Raw genomic sequence first — 12,924 nt, 5'->3', positions numbered from 1 at the left:
TCAGGGGGTGCAAGTGGTGGCTCCAGCTGAGGGGTGAGCAGGGAAGGCAGCAGCAGTGGGTGCAAGTGTTAGGCAAGACTGCGGTGCACAGGAGCAAATAATTTTCTGTAACCACCAGTGGCTCACCCCAATGACAGCAACTGGCACCCAACCTTGGTCTGGTGCCCCCGCTCACCTGCTCTACCATTCCACCACGGCTGACACCTGCCATGTTCTGCACATGCCCCCTGGTGGTCAACACGTTATAGGGACTGGTTGTTTGGTTGTTAGATAGTTCCACCATTGGATCTATTTTTATATTAGCCTTTTATTATATAGGGTATGTACTTAATATCATCAAACTTTTTATTCTTTATCTAATCAAATGCATGGAATATTAGGGATTTTAAGTCATTAAGTAACTCTGCATATTGTTTCCCCAAAATATGAACTTTAAATATTTGTAAGCATTTTCACATAGATAGACTAATTATATAAAGTTTTTGAATGCCATGTTATTTATTTTGTGCTTTTCACTTATCTATATCTATATCTTATCTAATAATAGTCAAACACGTAAATTGATAATACCTCAGCTATGCTATCAGGAGTGATATGCAAATTAAACCAACAAAGATGGTGGTTAATTTGCATACATTGACATGGAGTGAGGGGGTTGGAACACTTGCATCATCACCATGGTGATGACACAGGCGTTCTGCCCCACCCCAGTCTCTCAGGGCTTCTGGGCAGCTGGAAAGGCAGAGCTGGAGCAGAAAGAAGCCAATCCCAGAGCAGAAAGAGGCGGCTCTGGAGTCTGAGCAGAAAGGGGCTTGGCAGGAGTGGAAAGGTGGTGCCCGAAGCCAGGGAAAGGAAAGCCCATTCCAGCACCAATCTTAGTGCATTGGGCTTCTAGTGTGTTTATACAAATAAATGTATAGTACACAGGTATATGTATACATGAAACACTTTGTATTTGAACTCAGAAAGAACAATTTTTGCTTATTTATATCCCCCAAGGAGTCTACTTCTTCTTTTTTTAAAATATATTATATTGATTTTTTTTTACAGAGAGGAAGGGAGAGGGATAGAGAGCTAGAAACATTGATGAGAGAGAAACATCGACCAACTGCCTCCTGCACTCCCCCCACTGGGGATGTACCTACAACCAATGTACATGCCCTTGACTGGAATTGAACCTGGGACCCTTCAGTCTGCAGACCAATGCTCTATCCACTCAGCCAAACCGGTTTTGGCATGGAGTCCACTTCTTACACATTCTAAAAGACAGGAACTCAATAAAAATCAATCAGTCCCTGGCTAGATTTCCAGTTGGTGAGTGTTGTCCTAAGATGCCAAGATGTAGGTTTGATCCCTCGTCAGAATCAGCAATACAAGCATAAATAAGTGAAAAAGGGCCCCAAGAAAAACTATTACAATCTGTGAAGTTTCATTTATTCACTTTTGACCCCTGGGGGGCTCCAGGCAGTCTTCTAAGCTTGTAAGTCATTTTGGATAAGATGCTTCTGAAGGCCATAGAGATGCTAGATACCCTCCTAATGTGAATCCCATGCAGAGAATGCTTGGGCAGTTTACAGACTCCCATGGTCCCCTGGACCAGGTCCTGTCAACTTGCAAACACAGCGTCTATTTTTGGCACCCCTCTCACCTGCAGCTGGTTGTGTCCAGCCTCTGGCTAATTTCCCACACTACAGGGCCTGTCTCCCTGGAGCTCAGCATCTTTGAAGTTCAACATTTAAAATACAGAGAGTGCTGCTTGATTTCCCAATCATATTTGACTGTGGTCTGCTTTGGCCACCCACTATTATAAAAAATTATATTGGCTTCACTCCTGTCCTTTTGAGATGCTGCATGTCAGTGAATGGCCTATAACATAGGAATCTTAAATAAGTCCTGAAGGCCCCTCTAGCCACTCCCTGCCGGCCCGGGCTGTGGCCAGAGGAAGAGGCAGGGGTCCTCCCATCATGCTGCCCAGCTTGAAGGCAGTTTTCATTAATGGTTCCATCTGGGGCTCCACCACCAGTGCTGCTGCTCTGCTGCTGCTGCTGCTGCTGCTGCTGCTGCTGCTGCTGTGAGTGGTGGGGGAACCCCCAGAGTCACACTGGAGAGCTGGACTCAGTGGGGAAGGAGGGGGAGTGGCAGTCCTTGATTCTAGGCTGCATAGGGGAGTTGTGGTCCTTGCTTCCCTGCTGGCTGGGTGAATGATTTTCTTTGCTTAAACTCTGGCTGGTGAATAGTAGACCTTGCATCTAGGCTAACTGGGAGAATGGTCATTCTTGACTCAAGGCTGCTGGGTGAATGGCCATCTTTGCTTCTAGGCTAATCAAGGGGAATGGTCATCCTCCTTGCTTTCATGCTGTCTGGGGGAGTGATGGTCCTCCCTTCCAGGCTGCCTGGGGGAATAGGCATCCTTGACTGTAGGCTGAGTGGTGGAATTCCACGGTCTCTGTCTTTCTGCCCTGATGCCTGAATCCCCTGCATTAGAAAGACTGATACTGGGGTTAGGGGAGTGCCAGTGCCTTACCTTGATCATGCAGCCACAAATCTTGGTTTTCAGGCTATCTACTATTAGATAAGTGCCCATGATGTTATCTGTTCTTTCTCTGAGTGACCCCTGTAGCTCATGCTGCTCATATCCCATATCCCATGTAATTCATTATTTGAGCTACATGGGCATCTACCTGGTTAATAATGTACATTAATGTGTACTAGTTAATAATGCAGATTTTGTAATCAAAGAAAACACAATAATTTCAAGAGAAACATCAAAAGTACTTTATTCAAAGTAATGTCCATCTGCTAGCTACACAGTTCCCCATCTTTCAGGTAATTTATGGAAACTGTCCCAATAGAACTTTTCTTGTTTTGAGGCAAACCATTCAGAGACCCAACTTTCCACTTCTTCATACAATTTGAAGTGCTGCTCAGAAAGTGTGTGTGCCATCGATCAGAACAAGTGGTCATCTGAAGGAGCAAGATCTGGTGAGTACAGAGGGTGGGTTAATACTACCCAGGCAAGATCTTTTAATGTGTTGCCAAAGCTGGTTTTGCTCAGTGGATAGAGCGTCAGCCTGTGGCCTGAAAGATCCCAGGTTCAATTCTGGTCAAGGGCATGTACATTGGTTGGGGGCACATCCCCAGTGGGAGGTGTGCAAGAGGCAGCTGATCAATGTTCTCTCTCATTGATGTTTCTAGCTTTCTATCCATTTCCCTTCCTCTCTCTTAAAAAAAATCAATTAAAATATTTTAATGTGTTTTTAACTAGTTTTGAAGTGTGTGATAGTGTGTCTTCATGAAGCAAAATTACTTTGCTATGTCTTCTGGAACATTCTGTTCATTTTATGATCAAAGCGTGGTTCAAATTGATTATTTGTTGTTGGTAGCAATCAGTATTAATGGTTTCATCTGGTTTTAGAAGCTCATAATACACCACACCTTCCTGATCCCACCAAACACAGAGCATTGTCTTATTTCCGAAGCTATATGGCCTTGCAGTCATTTTTGATAGTTGACCTGAATCAACCCATGATTTTGTGTGTTTGGGATTCTCAAAATGAATCCACTTTTCATCTCCAGTCACAATTCCAAGCAACATTTTACTGATAATTTTTTTGTTTTCCATTTGTCTTTCATTCACTTGATGTGCCACCCATTTCCCTTCCTTTAAAATATTTCTTATTGCTTATAAACTTACGTTTATTCTTTATGTAAGTTGTTTTTTGAGTTTGACAAGAATCTTCATCCAATAATGCTTGTAATTCTTGTTCTTCAAATTTTTTTTCTGTTGACCTGGAAGTTCTTTGTCTTTCATATAGAAATTATCACTTTTAAAGTGTTTAAACCAATGTATCTTGAGGTGGAGCATGTTCACCATAAGCTTTCTGAACTATCCAGCAAAAGTAATGAATTAAAACTTCCCACAAATGTTCTTTTTTTTACATGAAATTTGACACTTTTAAGTGTAAAAATATCTATGATGTTAACACCTTCAGCAAATTTGACATATGAAGTTTTTAAACTTGCTGTCAATAGAAAATAACATACATATCAAATCACATATATATCAACATATATGTAACTTCATCTATTGAAAAACGATCTGCATTATTAATCGGTACAACTAGTAAGTCACCCCAGGGTGACTGGTTGTATGGCTTTAATTCCTCTGAGTGACCAATGATGACTCAGTGGTCTTTCATTATATCTTCCAGGGTTGGTCTTTAGCTGGGGTTTCGGGTTATTCATATTTATAAAGGGTTTTGGGATTGTAGAAACAGGAAGTATAGTACAAAGATGTACGCCCTAAATTCTTCAAAAATTTTCCCCACAAATGGCAGTTCCCACTTCACAATCCTGTAGAGCACTATCCCATGCCCCAGACGTCCAACTTCAGGCCCTAACAGGGATCAAAGTGGAACATCTCTGGTGCCATATAGAAGGCAGTGCCACAGAAAGTGCTGTTTCTCTTCTGTAAATTCCCTACTAAAGCTGAAATCTACTAATTTAATTTCATTCATTTCACCACCTAGATGTTTGTTCTCCAGCTTTAGGTCCCAATGTAAGATATGTCTCTGGTAGCAGTGATGTACTGCCTATAGTAGTTGTCAGAACAGGGCTTGGGCTTCCTTCTCTATAATGGGGCCACAGTTCTCCAAGCAGTCATATAATGTTCTCTCTCTAACAGCTCCATGAAGAGAAACACTTTGTCCTGGTGGTAATGACCTCAAACAACCTGGTGATGTTAGGGAGATTTAATCCTTTAATACAATGAATCTCTTGAAGAATATCAGAGGAACCCTGCTAATTCACAACTTTCGCAACAACCTCTGTGCTAGTGATCATATGGCAGGCCAACATGACCTCTGCAAAAGATCCCTTGCCAATGGTGTTGAGGATGAGATAATTGCCAATATGGAACTTCTTGTTGGCAGACATGGTAACTTAATAAAGTAAAAATATATTCTCTGATATCTGTTCCTACTGAAGTGGATCAATGATGAATATAAACAGAAAGAAGTAATAATCACTTACCTAATAATAGACAAACATATAAATTGACTGTACCTCCACTACTCACACAGCCAATCAGGAGTGAATATGCAAATTGACCCAATAAAGATGGAAGGTGAATTTGCATATGCAGGTGTATAGTGACCAGCCAGGGTGGGACACCTGCTATGAGGGGGATGGAAAGGGATGGAGGTAGCTACAGGAGAAATGCTCCAGCTGGGAGCAAGGGCTTGGCGGCTCCCAGGCAGCCAGGAGTAAAACCAGGGGAAGAAAGGCCTATTCTTACACAAATATAGTGCAATGGGCCTGTAATAATAATAATAATAATAAGAAGAAGAAGAAGAAGAAGAAGAAGAAGAAAATAAGAAAAAAAAACAAGAAAAAAAATTAGAAACCAAAGAAAAATAAATAAATAAATAAATAAATAAACAAACAAACAACACATGAGAATACAAGCCAACTAATCCAACTCCAACTGGTCACCATCAATAGCTATGAAATTTCATTTTAATCTTCAAAACTATCAGCGACATTAACAGAATTTTCACCACAACAGTGAAAATTTGGGGTTTTAGCATAGGTGCATAGTAACTAATTTAAAGACTTAATAACATAATATTGATAGTAAGAGAGTGAACAGATAACATCTACGTGAACTACAGTGAAAAATATAGCTATGGAAAGACCATAGTAGGCTGAATTAAAAGAACATATTTAAGTAAAGCGATTCATAACTTAGATATTAAAAGAAGGGGATGGTTAAATTATTTAATAATATGTATCTTGTAAGCTAGGATGTCTCAGAAACTGTCAATTATGATAGGTAGACTCATTTTTAAAAAAATTCTCATCAAGGTTTCAGTTGCATTATAAACATATACCAAGCTTGATTCAAAATTCTCCCACCTTCTACATAAGTGATTTTCCTTATTAACTAAAAATATATAGATTTAAAGATGTCTCCTTTCTTTTTGTATTCTTTGCCACAATTTCCCAATATAACTTTTAAATATCCTCACATTTTAGACATTGTAGTTGTTCTTATAAAAATTGTCTTTAGAAGATCTCCAGAATTTAAAAACATAGTATTATAAACACATTAGAATTCAAACAACAAATAATTAATATTTTCTTTTATCACATGGATTTTAAGTGAAATTATCAGATATGATGCAATATAAAAACTTATGAGTTTACTCTATATAAAAACTTATTAAGACACACACTCAAGTTAAGTTAATATCTTTTGGTCATTGTTCTAAACATTTTTTTTTTTTTTACAGTTCACAGGTGTTTTAACTACAGGTGGCCAATTCTCTCCATTCAACTTCAAGTGATAGGGGATAAGTAATGTTACATTTGGATTAAAATTGATCCATGTCAGTTTTCTCATTTTCATCTATTTTGGCACATTTATAGTTACCATTTATCATAGTCCTGGCTTAGAGAGGTTGATATAGAAAAATTCAGCACTTATGACTTCCCATGTTATTCTAATTAAAGTGACATCCTTCTCTTGGTTTCTCTCAATGTCAATGCATGATTCATTTCTTCATATATTTTAGTTATCTGAAATCATTTTATGTATTTATTTCTTTACATGAAGGCCAGAACCTCTTTTGATTTTCTTTTCTTTAAAAAAAAAAATCTTTATTGATTTCAGAAAGAAAGGGAGAGGGAGACAGAGATAGAATTAGAAACATCAATGATGCCAGAGAATCATTGGCCAGCTGCCTCCTTCATAGCCTCTACTAGAGTTTGAGCCCACAACTTGGACATGTGCCTTGACTGGGAATTCAACCATGATCTCCTGGTTCATAGGTCTGCACTCAATCATCGAGCCACACCAGCTAGGTGAACCTCTTCTGACTTTCCACTCATTCTCCCACAGCTAGAAAGTACCTGTTTTATGGTAATTTTTTAATGAATATACTTAAATTAATCACAAACGAATGAAGAATGAGTCACTAAACTAATCTACCAAATGTAATTAAAACAAATTTAGATTACACTACACTTAGAAGTTAGAGCTAGTTCAACTTTCAACATAATCTCATGCAAAATTTTGACTTATGACTTAATAACATTTGTCAAATAACAATATATCGCAATGAGTCATTCTTCTTTTTCACTTCCAAGCCATAGTTTCTGGACCCATGTTAAACTTACTACATTTTCTTCCAGCCATTTCTGTTACTATCTATTTTATTTTGCATTACCTCTGTTTATACCACCATTGCTTGTGAATTTTTCTCTGCTCTTTTCCAGTCACACCTATATAATATAAAACAATAATTATGTAAACTCATTTATGCATTATCCATGAACACAAATAATAGTGCAATAGGTTTGGGGCTTTTGGGAGTAAGGATTCAAAAGGGGACATATGTAATACTTTAAAAAGTAAAGATTTTTTTAAATAGATGTTATTACTTTTATATTTGGTTTTGCAGAGTATGATTTAATCAATGCCAGTTTCTTTAGAAGTATATTTTGTACCATCCTATTATGCTCCAAAGGTGTGCATAGGAAAAAAGATAAAAGCATAGGTTCAAAAGGGAATTAGAGAAAAAAATATGTTCCAAAGATTAAATCCCCTTGTTCCTGTATCCCATTCACATTTTTCCTTCTTACATTATGATTTTCTCCTTCTGTCTCTGTATTTTCTTTTACATTAATTTCCTTCCCCTGTGTTTATATATTAGTTCCTCCCTCTAGCCTGTTAATAGAACATTCAACCATGCTACAGACTTGTATCTTATTAGCCTGAAAGAATCAATTCATTCCTCTAAGGAACTATTTTGCTCCTAGGAAGTAGCATGGTCTCCTGGAAGATGTGTGATTAAAAACAAACTAACAAAACAAAAATCTTTGTTTTTTTTATTAAACCATATTTTTCTGCAACAGTATAAATGATATAATTAAAAACCATAACTTTTGAGCCATGAAAATAACAGTAATCTATATTTCCCATTAAACTTTGTTTAACCTTGGATTCAAGGAACCATAGCTTTGAAACAATGGTAGATCATAAGGCAGGCTATTACCACATAGCTGTAGGGATATATAAACTTGAATATTATCTCCACTCAACATGCTCTTCCCCCTATATGCATACAAAGAAGCCAATGAAAACAAGATCACAGATATCTTCCAATTAAAAGGAAATAAAAAATAAAATTATCCCTCATTTATAATCTTCTCAGAAAGGAATCGTGGTATGGGAAACTAAAGTAAATACAGAGCTTTTTTATCTTTACTTTGAAGAATATGTGAGATGGGTGCCAGAATTAGAAGATGTAAAGCTTAAGGAAATAGCAACTCTTCTGTGATAAATAGGCTCACAAATCCCAAACAATGGTTTGGTATTGTAATATTAAATCTGTGATACTAAATCCAAAATAGAATTACTCTTACATCTGTAGGAGGATTTTGACAGGGGTAAGGTAGGGATAGCATATTGAGTTTTATGAAAATCAACCAGATCATGCCCAGCTGGTGTGGCTCAGTGGTTGAGTGTCAACCTTTGACTCAGGAAGTGTCCCTGTGATTTCTGGCCAGGGCACATGCCTGGGATTAGGCTCCGTTTCCCAGTGCGGGGCATGCAGGACACAACTGACCAATGATTCTCCCTCATCAATGATGTTCCTAGGACTCTCTCCTTCTCTCCCTTCCTCTCTGAAATCAATTAAAAAAAAAGAAGAAGAAGAAGAAGAAAGGAAAAAAGAAAAAGAAAATTGACTATGTGGGAACCCCTTTCACATCCTGCATGATTCAGGGTTTCGGATCAGGGTTCGGATTCTGGAGAAGGCCACACACAAATGAAAAAGAGACTGAAAATATTTAATTTTGGGAAATGGGGGCCAGACAGTAGTCCAACTCTAGTGGGAGGACGGACTACTTTCCCTCTGGCATTTTCATCTCTTTTATTAAGATTAAAATTATAGGATACACCAATATGTCCTAAGCAGGAAACTCCAATCAGTGAATTTAGGACCAATAGGTGGGGACTTCATCAACTACCAATATCTAGTGATTAGCTCTAACCCATAGAGCAATTAAGGTTCACCAGCCCTCCGAATTCCCTGTCCACAGATCTCTATTATTAAAACAATGATAGGCTTCCAGCATGACCAGATCACATGGCAATTTAGTTCTATTTTTTAAAATATATTTTATTGATTTTGTACAGAGAGGAAGGGAGAGAGATAGAGAATTAGAAACATCGATGAGAGAGAGTCATTGATCAGCTGCCTCTTGCACACCTTCTACTGGGGATATGCCCTCAACCAAGGTACATGCCCTTGACCAGAATTGAACCCGGGACCCTTCAGTCCCCAAGCCGACGCTCTATCCATTGAGCCAAACCAGTTTTGGCGGCAATTTAATTCTAAAAGCTTGATCTGTTAAGCCCAGAATTTATATATATATATATATATATATATATATATATATATATATATATTTAGTTAAAATTTCAGAACCACTTATAAAGGGTTGGTGCATAAGAGTGATGTTTGTCAAGGACCACACTTTTATCATATAATTGTGGATAGGTAGACAGAACTAAAATTAAATTCCAATAGTGTGTCCTAGCTTTTTTTGTTGTTGTTTGTTTGTTTATTTTATAAGTGTGTGTGTTTGTTTGTGAGAGTCATGTAACAGAACTTAACTACACTATTTATCAATGTTTGAAAAATAATGATCAATAAGTAGCAAACTCTTTTAAATTTTTTTCAACAAAGTTTTTATAAGTTACTATTACACATTATCATGCCCAGGCATTTTTTCCAGATATTCATGCCAAATCTGTAAAAAGACAAGCAAACAAAAAAAGTTAAGAAAAACTTATGTCCTAAGATTTATATCCTGGTAAGATCAGATAAAATATTATTTTAAAAGGCAAATTAGATAGATGATAGATAGATGTGTGTGTGGGGGAGGGGGGGCAATACTAGGTGACCAGTTTATGGCAAGAACACCTTGCAGTTTTATTTCATTTATTTATTAGTTTTTTATCTTGCAATTTTAAATTGTGATTAGATAATATTTCACTGGGAGTTTAACATTTGAACAAATATCTTAAAATGAGGGAGTGAATCATTGGCTATATAGGAGAAACATTTCAGGCCCTGAAAAGAGAGCACACTTTGAACACCAAAGCACCAGAGCTTTGGACTGACTGAGTGAAAGAGAGAGTAAGGACAAATAAGATTGTCAAGGTTAAGAAAGTTAGTCTACATCAGCGGGTTTCAACCTGTGAGTCGTGACTCCTTAGGGGTCAAACAACACTTTCACAGGGGTTGCTTAAGACCATCAGAAAACACAGATTGCTGATGGTCTTAGGAACCTAGACACCACTCCACTATCCATCTCCAGGTGGGTCAGCCCACATAAGAGTACCTGGTGTGATGACATCATCGCACCAACTCCATCACATACACCCATTACAAATACAGGTGTATGTGATAGGGTTGACGCCATAAGGTACTTATACGGACCAGCACACATGTGTAGAGAGCAGCTACTGTGTAGAAAGCAGCTACTGTGTTGAAAGCAGCAGCATTGGAGGTAAAACGACACTTCATGAATTATAATTACTGGGCAAATGTAAAACAATGCACTGTAAAATCATCAACTACTGCAAAAAAAAAAATCTGTTCCATGGGAACTTAATCTGGATGCTAATCAGTCTTTTTATATTCAGCTGTGGTTGATGTAAATACTGCTCCCTTGTCATAGTAGCAGGTATGTAAAAAACAACACAGAGAATGGTAAATCATAGGAAACTTTTAATGAACTATATTGACTGAACTATGCCATGTATCAACTTTTGTACTAGTAAAGCTATTGTTACATATTATTTTCATTATCAAACCATCCCATGACAGTGGATCGTGTAGAGAAAGAATGTTAAGAAAAGAAAATACAGTGAGGATTTTTTACAGTATGGTTTTACCTCAATAATTACAGCAGGAATTGAGAAACTGCAATGTGTTATTTGTTGTGAAGTTCTATCAGCCAAATCTATGAAGACAAACAAAGTAAAGCGCTATTTTGCTGGCAAGGATACCAACTATTTTAGAAGCAAATCTGATGGAATCAAGAAAGCCAGACTTGATATTGGTGGCAAGTACCACAAACAAAATTTAGCAGCCGTTGAAGCTTCATATTTGGTGACACTCAGAATCACCAGAGCTATGACATCTCACACTATTGTTGAAGATTTACTGTTGCCAGTGGCCAAAGATATTGTTCAAGTTATGATCATAGATGAATTTGTTATGAAATTGAGTGCAATTTCCTTATCTAATGACACTGTCCACAAAAGAATTGATGATATGTCTGTTGAAATTCTTGATCAGGTAATCCAGGAAATTAAATCTGCTCCACTTCCAATATTTAGTATCCAGGTTGATGAATCTACAGAGGTAAACTGTTCACAGTTCCTGGTTTACATGAGGTATATTAATGTTGGCGACTTTAAAGATGAGTTTCTTTTTTGCAAGCCTCTTGAAATGACAACTACTGTACATGATGTATTTGACACAGTTGGTTCATTTCTGAAAGAGCATAAGATCTCTTGGGAAAAGGTTTGTGGTATTTGCATAGATAGTGCTCCAGCTATGCTAGGATATTGATCTGGATTTCAATGTTGGGTATTGAATGAGTCACCAAAAGCCATCGGAACTCACTGTATGATTTACCGGCAAATAATATCAATGAAGATGCTGCCACAAGAGTTACAAGAAGTAATGAAAAGTGTCATAAGTTCTGTCAATTTTGTAAAGGTGAGAACTTTAAACAGTTGACTGATTTTGCAACTGTGCAATGAGTTGCATGAGCCGAACAATGCTCTGATATTTCACACTGAAGTGAGATGGTTGTCAAGACGAAAAGTTTTAAAACGTGTTTTTGAGCTTCATGATGAACTCAAAACGTTTTTCAAACAGAAAACAAGACCTCAGTTTGAAGCACTTTCAGCGATAATAGTGAACTGCAGAAAATAGCTTACTTGGTTGACACCTTTGCCATTTTGAATGAGTTAAATTTATCACTACAAGGACCAAATGCGACATGCCTTGATTTGTCTGAAAATATCCAATCATTGCAAATAAAACTTCAGCTTTGGCAAAAAAAATAAAATAAAATAAAATTGGATAAAAATAAAATTTACATGCTGCCTACCTTATCTGCTTTCTTTGAGGAACATGACATTGAACCAGACAAAAGGATTATGATAATAATTTCTATGAAAGAACACTTGCACATGCTTGCAGACGAAATTTCATTGTACTTTCCAAATCTGCCTGTCACCCCATTTGCACTTGCCAGAAGCCCATTCACAGTCAAAGTTGAAGATGTTCCTAAGACAGCACAAGAGGATTTCATTGAACTTATTAACAGCAATGCAGCACGAACTGATTTCTCTACAATGCCAGTTACAAAATTCTGGATCAAGTGTTTACAGTCACATCCTGTTCTGTCTGAGACTGTGTTGTGCCTTCTTCTTCCATTTCCAACAACATATTTTTGTGAAACAGGGTTTTTCCAGCTTGTTTGGTTATCAAGTCTAAATATAGAAGTAGACTAGTTGTGGAAGATGATCTTCATTGTGCTCTTGCAAAGACTACCCTGAGAATTTCTGATCTGGTGAGAAAGAAGCAATCTCAACCTTTGCACTGATGGTGGCTTTTTACTCAACATCAGTGTGAAAAAAGTAGCACTGATGGGCTTCTCGCAAAAAGTAGCAATGTAGTTTACTGTTGTTATATTAAGACTGTTACCCATGCTACACCATGCTTCAAGACAAATTTTTATTTACTTGTAATTAGAAATAAATATTTCACAATATATTATAATTACATATTGTCTTTATGATTAATCGCTATGCCTTAATTATGTTCAATTTGT

The 12,924-nt window shown here is 37.3% G+C and overlaps 1 pseudogene; it reads left to right on the top strand.

The window, feature by feature from the left end:
* The first annotated feature begins 1,964 nt into the window (after positions 1-1,964).
* LOC118729636 lies at positions 1,965-12,703 on the top strand (annotated as a pseudogene).
* The last annotated feature ends 221 nt before the right edge of the window (positions 12,704-12,924 follow it).

Source organism: Pipistrellus kuhlii, unplaced genomic scaffold, assembly GCF_014108245.1.
Source record: "Pipistrellus kuhlii isolate mPipKuh1 unplaced genomic scaffold, mPipKuh1.p scaffold_m20_p_3, whole genome shotgun sequence".
NCBI classification, from domain to species: domain Eukaryota; kingdom Metazoa; phylum Chordata; class Mammalia; order Chiroptera; family Vespertilionidae; genus Pipistrellus; species Pipistrellus kuhlii.
This window is presented reverse-complemented; position numbering and strand designations above follow the sequence as displayed.